General features: G+C 45.2%; 1 protein-coding gene across 1 annotated transcript in view; it reads right to left on the minus strand.

Moving 5' to 3' along the window:
• Window positions 1–12,009, minus strand: part of Itgb3 (integrin subunit beta 3) — a 66,345-nt gene that overhangs the window by 14,380 nt on the left and 39,956 nt on the right. The window lies entirely within an intron of this gene.

A 12,009-nucleotide genomic window follows, 5' to 3' on the forward strand; every position in this document is an offset into this window, starting at 1 on the left:
CTCATCAAGTAGAGTCAGCTGCCTTCTCATGTGTCCTCCAGGCACATTATGGCTGCCTCTATGGTCACCTTTACTCTACGGCCATTTGCGTGTTTACCGGTTTCTCTTTCTTGACCTGATGAGCTTCTCGGTAGGCGGTACCACGTCACATTAGTTTTATCACTCACAGGGGTCACCATGAAATCTCTTATAAAGCGGCAGACAGTTAAGGTTTGTTCATGCCTCCAGTCACTCAACAGTATTCACTGAACTCATACCGCGTGCTGGACGCTGGAGATTCAGCAGTGAGCGTGGCAGACAAGGTCCGTACTACAGGCGGGCTTACAATCTCACCGCATCCGTGGAAGACACACATATATACATCAGTTGTGCCCTGTGTTGTAGGATTACAGTATTGCAAAGAGCCGTGAGCCCCGGTGTGGAGGATTCATTCACCTGCCTGAGGATAGGACTGGGAGGGAGGAAGCCCAGCCTGGGAGGTCAGGCTGCTGACAGGCACATCAGTAGCTCCAAGATGGCAGGGAGGGTGGTAAAAGGCCAGACTCTGACAGCAACTAGATCACACCGACGGCTCTCAGCCCACTGTCTTCTGGACACTGTAGATCCCCACGCTCATGGCCCCAGCACCTTCCTCTCATAAACACACCATCAGTCAAGACTCAAACACTCACTCCCTTAACACACGAAATGTGTGTTCCTTAGAACAAATGGGCCAGTTGTGGTGGGCCCCACAGGATGTGGTAAAAAGGCGGAGGCAGGAAGATCACAGGGTGGAGGCCAGCCTAGGCTACACTGTGGGGCTGGAGATGACTCAGCACTTAATAGCACTGGTCACTCTCTCAGAAGACTGGAGTTGGAGTCCCAGAACCTACGGGCTGGCTAACAACTGCCTGTTAACTCCCATCCTAAGGCGATGCAGTGCCCTCTTCTGGCCTCCACAGGCACTGCATGCACATACATATATTTGCACAAGTGCGTGCGTGCGTGCGTGTGCGTGCGTGTGTGCGTGCGTGCATGTGTGTGTCCCCGTCCAGGGACTGGAGAGATGGTTCAGTGGTTAAGAACACTGGGTGCAGAGGTTCCAAGATGGCGGCGAACAGTTTTGGAGAGGCAGAAGACATGAATCAATGAAATTGGTTGAGTGGAGAGACAATCAAAACTAGAATTTGGACTTTTGGGCTTGCTAAAGGAGAGGGGACACCACAGAAGCGTGGAGTGCTTGTAGATTTAGATCGGGCGCAGACTTCTCTGGGAACAAAGTAGGGCACTTCCCTTGTCCGGTCCTCCTGCGTGGAGAAGCCTGCACACAGCACCAGGCAGCTGAGCGCAAAGCTCACAGCCTGGGGACTAAGAGAGCAGAGACAGTGCTCCAGGTCCCTTACCGCAGGGGACAGCTGTAACTGCCCGCTGAACAACACCCCTTGGACACAAGTTCGAAGAGCCCATGCCCCGGACCCCACCTAGGGCCCTCTTGCCAAGCTCCGGGCCCTCAGAGCATCCCCCCCCCATCCCACAGATGCAATCCCACCATAAGAAGCGCAATGGAGCTCACGTCCCTCCGGAAAACCCGCCCTGCCTGAGTGCACCTACCATAGGAAATCCCGCCTCACCGTAGCACACACACCTCCAGAAACCCTACCACACCAGAGGAGCACACCCACTGTCAGCCCTAGAGTGCAGGCCCAACCACAGAGTGCCAACCACAGAGACTCAGTTCCTCAATACAATCCTTCCTGGATTCCAAATACGCAAAGCTCAGTGCCTGGGGCCCAAGACAGCAGAGGCAGGGCTCAGGCCCCTCAGTGCAGCGGAGAGCTGTAACCACCCGCTGAACACCACCTCTCAGAGCACACGTCTGAGGAGTCTACGCCCCGCCTAGTGCCCTCTTGCCGAGCTCTGGATCCTCGGAACGCACCCCCTACCACCGGTCCCACCGGAGTGCACGAACCTCCAGAAACCCCACCCCGCCAGAGCGCATGCCCAAAGAGTGCCAGCCACAGGGACTCAGATCTGCAGTACAATCCTTCCCAGATCCCAAGTCTGCAAGTGGCAGCACGGACTACACAGGGCTGCCCAGCCGGTGATTGTATGGGCCATCCAACCCCTCAGTGGCAGAAAACCAGCTAAATAGCCACCAAAGCCTAGCAGACCTGCAAAAACAATACGCGCCTGCAATCTTCAACAGCGCTTGTGATCCTTTAAGCGCCTGCAACACCTTCAGAGCCTGCAGGGCACCCCTCTCACACCCTGAAGGCTTCTTTATTCTCCAACACCCTTTCCCCTAGGACACACCTACAAGCACACGCTTAATCACATGCTACCCCGCATTTGTCCTTCTGCGCCTGCGAACTTTCCTCCTACAGGTATAGCTGAATCACCAATGCCCACACTGAAACCACTGGACCTCCCTCAACTTCCTAAAGAATTCGCCAGACACCAGAGAAAGACCAGTCTGATCTGCAGAATCCAGGAACAAACAGTGAACACTATGGATAACCAAAAGGCCAGGGGTTGGCTAAAAAACACAACCAACATAAATCAAAATATCATGGCTTCACCGGCAACCCCCAAAATTATTGGATAGTCCAACTCATCAGAAACACAAGAAAATTATTTTAAAGCCATGATTATCCAGTTATTTGAGGCACATAAAGAGGAAACCAACAAATCTCTCAGAGAAATAGCCATTAAGATTCAAACAGTTAAAGATGAAACAAATAAATCTCTCAATGATTTGTCCTCCCAAATGAAAACAAAGAAAAATGAAGTGAACGAAGCTCTTAAAGAAACACAGGCAAATATAGCCAAACAAATGGAGGCAGAAGTAGTGGCATTAAGAGAGGAAACAAACAAAAAAATAGAGACCATCTTGGAGACACAAGAATCCACATTCAAACAGATGAAGGAAATGTTGCAAGGCATGAAAACAGAATTAGAATCAATAAAGAGAACACAAACTGAGAAAACCCTGGAACTGGAGAACATAGAGAAAAGAGAAGGAACCACAATGGTAAGCATCACTAATAGAATACAAGAGATGGAAGAGAGAATCTTGGGTGCTGAAGATACATTTGCAGAAATTGATACTTCTCTCAAAGAAAAAGTAAAATCGGAAAAATCCCAAACACAAAACATCCAAGAAATCAAGGATGCCATGAAAAGGCAAAATCTAAGAATAATAGGAATTGACGAAGAAGAGGATTCCAGGCTCCAAGGTCCAGAAAATATTTTCAAGAAAAATCATAAAAAAAAAAAAAATTCCCAACCTAAAGAAAGAGATGTCCACAAACATACAAGAGGCCTACAGAACACCAAATAGACTAGACCAGAAAAGAAACTTTTCACGCCACATCAAAGTCAAAACACTTAATCTACAGAACAAAGAAAAGATACTAAAAGCAGCAAGGGAAAAAGGCCAGTAACATATAAAGGTAGACCTATCAGAATCACATTGGACTTCTCATCAGAAACCATGAAAGCCAGAAGGACCTGGGGAGATATCATGAAGGCTCTAAGGGACCACAGATGCCAACCTAGACTACTATACCCAGCAAAGCTTTCAATCAACATAGATGGAGAAAACAAAATATTCCACGACAAAACTAAATTTAAGCAATATTTGAACAGCATACCAGCCCTACAGAAGATACTAGAAGGAAAATTCCAATCCAATGAAAACAACTATACCCAAGAAAACATAGGTTATAGATAATTTCCCAACAAAAATCAAAAGAAAACAAGCAATGAATCACAGTAACACCACCAACTCCACAATAATAGGAAATAACATTCAATGGTCATTATTATCTATCAACATCAATGGATTCAACTCTCCAATAAAAAGACACAGACTAACAGAATGGGTGCGGAAACAGGATCCAACATTCTGCTGCATCCAAGAAACACACCTACGCAACAAAGATAAACACTACCTCAGAGTAAAAGGCTGGAAACAGTTTTTCAAGCAAATGGACCCAAAAAACAAGCAGAAGTGGCTATCCTACTATCTAATAAAATAGACTTTCAACCAAAACTAATCAAAAAGACGTAGAGGGGCAGTACATTCTCATCAAAGGAAAAATCCACCAAGAAGACATCATAATTCTGAACACCTATGCCCCAAATACAAGAGCACCTACATTCATAAATGGAACATTATTAAAGCTTAAATCACACATCGACCCCAACACCTTAATAGTGGGAGACTTCAACACCCCACTATCACCAAGGAACAGATCATCTAGACAGAAGCCAAACACGGAAATAAAGGCACTTACAACTGTCCTAATTCAAATGGACCTAATAGATGTCTACAGGACTTTTCACCCAAACTCAAAAGAGTATACATTTTTTTCAGCACCTCATAGAATGTTCTCCAAAATAGACCATATAGTTGGTCACAAAGCAAGCCTCAACAGATACAAGAATATTGAAATAATCCCCTGTATACTATCTGACTACCATGGACTAAAGCTGGACCTTAACAACAATGGAAATAGCAAAAAGCCTACACGCACATGGAAACTTAACAACTTACTTCTCAATGACAGCTGGGTTAAGGATGAAATAAAGAAAGAAATTAAAGGCTTCCTAGAATTCAATGAAAATGAAGGCACAACATACCCAAATTTATGGGACACAATGAAAGCAGTACTTAGAGGAAAACTCATAGCACTAAGTGCCTTTAAGAAGAAATTTGTAACATCTCATACAAACAACTTAATGGCACAATTGAAAGCCCTAGGAAAAAAAAGCAGAAACACTCAAGAGAAGCAGACGGCTGGAAATAATCAAACTCAGGGCTGAAATCAACCAATTAGAAACAAATAAAATAATTCAAAGAATCAATGAAACCTGGTTCTTTGAGAAAATTAACAAGATAGACAAACCCTTAGCCAAACTAACTAAAAGGCAGGGAGAAACTATCCAAATCGGCAAAATCAGAAATGAAAATGGGGACATAACAACAGACAATGAGGAAATCCAAACAATCATTAGGTCGTACTACAAAAGCCTATATGCCACAAAGTTTGAAAATCTAAAAGAAATGGACAATTTTCTTGATAGATTCCATCTACCAAAATTAAGTCAAGACCAGGTAGAAAGATTGAACATCCCTATATCCCCCAAGGAAATTGAAGCAGTCATCAACAACCTCACTTCCAAAAAAAGCCCAGGGCCAGATGGTTTCAGCACAGAATTCTACCAGACCTTCAAAGAAGTGCTAACTCCAATTCTCTCCAAATTATTCCACAAAATAGAAACAGAAGGAACATTACCAAATTCATTCTATGAAGCCACAGTCACCTTAATACCTAAACCACACAAAGATCCAACAAAAAAAGAAAACTTTAGACCTATCTCTTTTATGAACATTGATGCAAAGATACTCAATAAAATACTTGCAAACCGAATCCAAGAACACATAAAAGATATCATCCACCATGACCAAATAGGCTTCATCCCATGCATGGAAGGGTGGTTGCATCAATGTAATCCACCAATATAAACAAACTGAAGGAGAAAAATCACATGGTCATCTCCCTAGATGCTGAAAAAGCATTTGACAAAATCCAACACCCATTCTATGTTTAAAGTCTTGGAGAGATTAGGGATAAAAGGAACATACAACAAACATAGTAAAGGCAATATACAGCAAGCCTAGACAACATCAAACTAAACAGAGAGAATTTTAAATCAATCCACTGAAATCAGGGACAGGGCAAGTCTACCTACCTCTCTCCATATCTCTTCAACATAGTTCTTGAAGTCCAACTAGAGCAATAAGATAAGTAAGGGAGATCAAGGGGATATAAATTGGAAAGGAAGAAGTAAAATTATCACTATTTGCAGATGATATGATAGTATACCTGAGTGACCCCAAGAACTCAACCAGAGAACTCCTTCAGCTGATAAACACCTTCAGCAAAGAGGCTGGATACAAAATTAAATCAAAAAATCAGAAGCCCTCCTGTATACCCAAGACAAAAGGGCCGAGAAAGAAATCAGGGAAACAACACCCTTCACAATAACCACTAATAACATAAAGTAACTTGGGGTGACTCTAACCAAGCAGGTGAAAGATATGTTTGAAAAAAATTTCAAGTCTCTGAAGAAAGAAATCGAAGAATACATCAGAAGATGGAAAGATCTCCCGTGCTCATGGATCAGTAGGATTAACATAGTGAAAATGGCCATCCTGCCAAAAGCAATCTACAGATTCAATGCAATTCCCATCAAATTACCAACACAATTCTTTATAGACCTTGAAAGAACAAATTCTCAACTTCATATGGAGAAACAAAAAAACCCAGAATTTCCAAAACAATCCTGTACAACAACAGATCCTCTGGAGGTATCTCCATACCTGATCTCAATTTGTACTGCAGAGCAATAATAATAAAAACTGCTTGGTACTGGCATAGAAACAGAAAGGTGGATCAATGGAACCAAATAGAAGACCCAGAAATAAACCCACACACCTATGAATACTTGATTTTTGACAAAGTAGACAAAACCATTCAATGGAAAAGAGACAGTTTCTTCAACAAATGGTGCTGGTCCAACTGGATGTCTACATGCAGAAAAATGAAACTAGATTCATATTTATCACCCTGTACAAAACTAAAGTCCAAGTGGATCAAAGACCTCAATATAAAACCAGATACTTTAAATCAGTTAGAAGAAAAAGTGGGGAAGACCCTAGAACTCATTGGCACAGGAGACAACTTCCTGAACAGAACACCATCAGCACCGGCCCTAAGAGCAACAGTCAATTAATGGGACCTCATGAAACTGAAAAGCTTCTGTAAAGCAAAAGACACTGTTGTTAGAACAAAACGACAGCCTGCAGATTGGGAAAGTATCTTCACCAACCCAACATCTGACAGAGGGTTGATATCTGAAATATATAAATAACTAAAGAAGTTAAAAGGCAATAATCCAAGTAACCCAATTAAAAATGGGGCATGGAGCTAAACAGAGAATTCTCTGTAGAATAATATAGAATGACAGAGAAACACATAAGGAGATGTTCAACATCCCTAGCCATCAGAGAGTTGCAAATTTCACCTTACACCCATCAGAATGGCTAAGATAAAACCTCAAGAGATAACACATGCTGGAGAGGCTGTGGAGAAAGGGGGACCCTCCTCCATTGCTGGTGGGAATGTCAACTGGTACAACCACTATGGAAATCAATCTGGTGCTTTCTCAGACAATTAGGAATAGTGCTACCTCAAGATCCAGCTATGCCACTCCTAGGCATATATCCAAAAGATGTTCAAGTACACAACAAGGACATTTGCTCAACCATGTTTGTAGCAGCCTTATTCTTAATAGCCAGAACCTGGAAACAACCCAGATGTCCATCAACGGAGGAATGGATACAGAAATTGTGGTTCTTTTACACAATGAAATACTACTCAGCAATTAAAAACAAGGAAATCATGACTTTTGCAAGCAAATGGTGGGATCTAGAATAAATCATCCTAAGTGAGGTGTCCCAAAAGCAGAAAGACACACATGGTATATACTCACTTATATAGACCTTTAAAATAGGATAAACATACTAAAATATGTACACCTAAAGAAGATAAACAAAAAAGAGGTCCAGGGCTAAGATGATCAATCCTCATCTAGAAAGACAAAGGGGATGGACATTGGAAATAGGAGAAAACAAGAAACAGGACAGAAACCTACCACAGAAGGCACCTGAAAGACTCTACCTAGCAGTGTATCAAAGCAGATGCTGAGACCCATAACCAAGCCTTTGGCAGAGTGTAGGGAATCATAGGAAGGAAGGAGGAATTAGTATATCCTAGAGGGGACAGGGAGCCCCACAAGGTCCACATATATCTGAGCACAGCGGTCTTCTATGAGACTGTTTATCCAACAAAGGACCATGCATGGATATATCCTACAACCCCTGCTCAGACATAGCCCATGGTAGCTCAGTATCCAAGTGGGTTCCCTGGTAAGGGGGACAGGAATTGTTTCTGACATGAACTCATGACCTTCCCCTCCCCCCTGAGGGAGGAGCAGCCTTGCTAGGCCACAGATAAGGACATTGCAACCATCCTGAAGATACCTGATAAGCTAGGGCCAGAGAGAAGGAGGAGGACACCCCCTCTCAGTGGACTCGGAAGGGGGCAGGGAGGAGATGAGGGAGAGAGGGAGGGGAGGATTGGGAGGGAAAGAGGGAGAGGGCTACAGCTGGGATACAAGTGAATGTATAAAGTTATTTAAAAATAAAAAATATATTAATATAAAAAAAGAACATTGGCTGCTCTTCCAGCAGACCCAGGTTCAATTCTCAGCACCCCACAGCTCACAACTGTCTATAATCCAGCTCCAAATGACTTGACACCCTCACACAGACATACGTGCAGGCAAGGCACCAATGAACACAAAATGAAAATAAACAAACCATTTTTAAAACATAAAAAAATAGTCAGGTGATGGTGGTGCATGCCTTCAATGCCAACACTGGGGGTGTAGAGGGGTGCGTGGGGAGAGGTATGTGACTGTCTGTGGCCGACCTGATTTACAGAGCTAGTCCAGGACAGGCATGGCCATACAAAGAAGCCCTGTCCTGAAAAACCTTAATTAATTAATTAATTAAAAACAAAAGAAAAGTGGAGACCAGAAGCAAGCCACCCAGGGATATTAAGAGATTGGTTGGGGCCGGCAGGAAAGCTGGGAAACAGAAAAACTCTAAGTCTTTTATTATTATTATTTTTAATTTGATTTACATCTCGTCATAGGCCCCTCCTTCCTCTCCTCCCAGACCCACCCTCCCTCTCTTTTGTTTTTGTTGGTTTTTTTTATTAAAGATATATTTATTTATTTATTTGACATATATGAGTGCTCTAACTGCTTGCACACCCGCATGCCAGAAGAGGGCACCAGATCCCAGTATGGATGGTCGGGAGCCACCATGCGGTTGCTGCAAATCGAACTCAGGACCTCTGGAAGAGACGGCTCAGCGGTTAATACTCTAAGTCCTGAGGCTGGGTTCTCTGGAAGCACACCTTGTGGTCAGGATCTCCCTTAGAAGGCAGGGGGGGAGGGAGGCAGTAGTCACAAGCCAGCGAGGCTCCGGAAATAGATCAGCGAGCAAAGCCCTTGACACAGAGGCAAGAGGATCTGAGTCCTCATGCCCGGCACCCATGTGAAAAAGCAGGTATGCTGGCATGTGCTCGCAAAACCCAACACCGGGAAGGCAGAGACAGATGCCTGGGGCTCACTCACAAAGCAGGTCCCAAGCAACAGAGCCTGAGTCAGTGAGTGAGGTCGACGGTTCCTGAGGAATGACACTCAGGGTTATCCCTGACTTCCACACGTGCAGGTACATGCTTGTGCGCGCGCGCGCGCACACACACACATAGAGCCCGTATGTGGTCTAGGGTAGAAACTCCTTTCAGTGAGTTTGGAAATATGAATGGCCCCACAGAGCTAGGCCCACCTCGAGGAAAAGCAACTGCCCTTGCATAACCGTTCCTCACCAGTCATTGGTCAACTTCTGAAGGCAAGGCTGCTCCTGTCAGCCCCAAAGAAAGGGCAGCTGTGAGCTATAATCAGTCAGCCCTGAGTGAGCTCCACCGCGTCTGCTCTGCCTTGCCTTCAGCCATGGTTCCTAGATGGGGAAAGAAGGACAGCCACAGAAGCCTGGCGGCACTGAGAAGAGGCCTTGGCCTCCACAGAACCCTCCTCCCACAGTGTTCCCTTTGTGGGGTGAAACAAAGTGATCTTTGACAAGATGGTCCGCTGGGCCAGCCAGAGGGAGATCTTGGGAGTGGAAGTGGATAGTCGGAGCCAACAAGCTGACTCCAAGCACTGGCACAATCGGCCCTTAAAAGGAAACCACAGTTAGTAATGTCACAGTGCTGGCACCTCTCCAGCCAAAGGTGGGGGTGGGGTCTAGGCTGATTTCACAGCAAAGCCAGAGGAGGGAGGGAGCAAGAAATGAGAGAGTAGAAGAGGAGGAGGGAAGGAGTGTTTCAGTCAGAGGGAGCATGCTTGCTTTCCCTGCAAAGCCAGACTGGCAGGCTGATTTCACGATTCCACGACTTTCCTGTGTGGACCAGCCTTCCCTTGGGACCCATCAGACATCATCACCTCCATGAAATGCCCAGGATTTGCCTATCCATGTGACTCTCTCTGGAGACTCTCTACAGACATCTCACTTTCTAGGTCCTCGACGGTTTGGGACTCCTAATGTGAAAGACACTTTGGTATACTAATAGACAGTAAAATTATCTGTTGACGCCTGTTCCTCCTGTGTGGCTACAGCATGGGGCCTAGGCCACAGAGGAAGCCTATCTGTGTGCGACAGGTGGGAAAGAGCCCTAGAAAAAGGATGCATTGAAGAAGGATTCGTTCATTCCCTGGCTCCTTGCTGTCTGAGAGGGAGGGGGAGCGGGTTACAGACATGAGCAACCTCAGAGGCCAAGCCTGAAGAGGGGAGGAGCACACCTGCAATGCTGAGAGGCCACAGGCTAGGAAGGAGCAAGAGTCCAGCACTCCTGCCCCATAACCCCCACAAGGTGGGCATCAGAGAAGAGGGACGCCGATGAGTTGGGCTTAGCTCTGAGAGGTTCAGAATCACACATGACTCCTTGTTTATCCGCAGGAACCAAATGTTGACAACAATGCCGAGCAGTCTATGAACTCATGTTTCTAAGGTTGTGACCTCACTCTAGACCAGGGCCAATAACCCTGGAGGAGTAACGGGGCCCAGAGGCCCTTCCATAGGCCTTTTCCAGGCCAAACTCCCCCAGCACTCCCAGCTTCCTCCTTTATGTGTGCCTTTGGTAGTATAAGCATGATGGGAATATGATTAAATACTAAAATGAGCTGAAACCCCTGCCTCGCCCTAGTTCAGAGTGCTCCTGTGTGCCCATTCTCATCACTGAGGCCCTGATCTCTCACCACTAATTCAATAGTGATATCAGTCCCCACCCCCACCCCATCCCCCACCCCATCCCCCACCCCACCTCCCCCCATCCCCCCACCAAGCCCTTTCTCAAAATTTGTTGGCGTAACCGAAGTAAAAAATGCCACGGATGTGAAAAGGTATCATTCTTTAGGTTTGCGGAGCACGTTTTTAGAAGGTCTTTTTCATGACCTCTGTGGTGGGTAACGTACACTTTGAGTGCGCAGTGTCAGAGGCGTTGGGTCCTCTCGGCCAGAGTTGCAGGTGAGTGTCAGCGACCTGGAAACTGAACTAAGGTCGACCACAAGAATAGTACAAGCTCTTAACCACTGAGCCGTCTCTCCGGCCCCTTGGGGCCTGTTTTAACGTGCCATATTTATCTTATTGAACTTGTTTTGTGGAGGTGGTGGTATATTTATCTTATTGAGCTTTTTTTTGTGGTGGTGGTGGTGGTGGCTGGGGGTCTGCTAGTCTCAAACTTGCTAGCTGAGGATGACCTTGACCTCCTGCTTATAGTCTAAGTCAATAATGCTGGGATTACAGGCACTCATCACCACCTTAAAGTAAACACCTGAGTCTCTTAGCTTAGCTGGCTAAACCTAACGCAAATGAGGTCCACCTGGGTCTTAGCTCATCACAGAAAACAAGCATGACCTCTCTGTTCAGTCGACCATACAGTTTACCCATAACCCCGCCCAGCCAACTTGCAAATGCCTGCATCCTGTCTGTTCCAAAAAGGATTAAATCACAGTGACCACAGTCCAGAATAAACCTACCTCCAGAACCTAAGGAAAAAACTCTGACTGTTCATTTGCCCTTCAAGTACTCAGATAAAATCTGTGTTAACGGTGATTTTCACTTTTCTTAGTCAGGAAAGCCCCTAGAAGTGACCTTTGGGGCCAGTTTGAGATTATTAATAGGCCACAGAAGTGCACTGAATTTCACGAGGACAACTCAGAATCCTCAGGTGGAAGGGCTCAAAATTACAATCCCCAGGCTGGAGAGATGGCTTGTGTTGCAAACATGGGGACCTGAGTTCAGATCTCTGTCACTTTTTTTTTTTTTTTTTAATA

This window comes from Meriones unguiculatus, chromosome 7 (assembly GCF_030254825.1).
Source record: "Meriones unguiculatus strain TT.TT164.6M chromosome 7, Bangor_MerUng_6.1, whole genome shotgun sequence".
In the NCBI taxonomy this organism is placed as follows: domain Eukaryota; kingdom Metazoa; phylum Chordata; class Mammalia; order Rodentia; family Muridae; genus Meriones; species Meriones unguiculatus.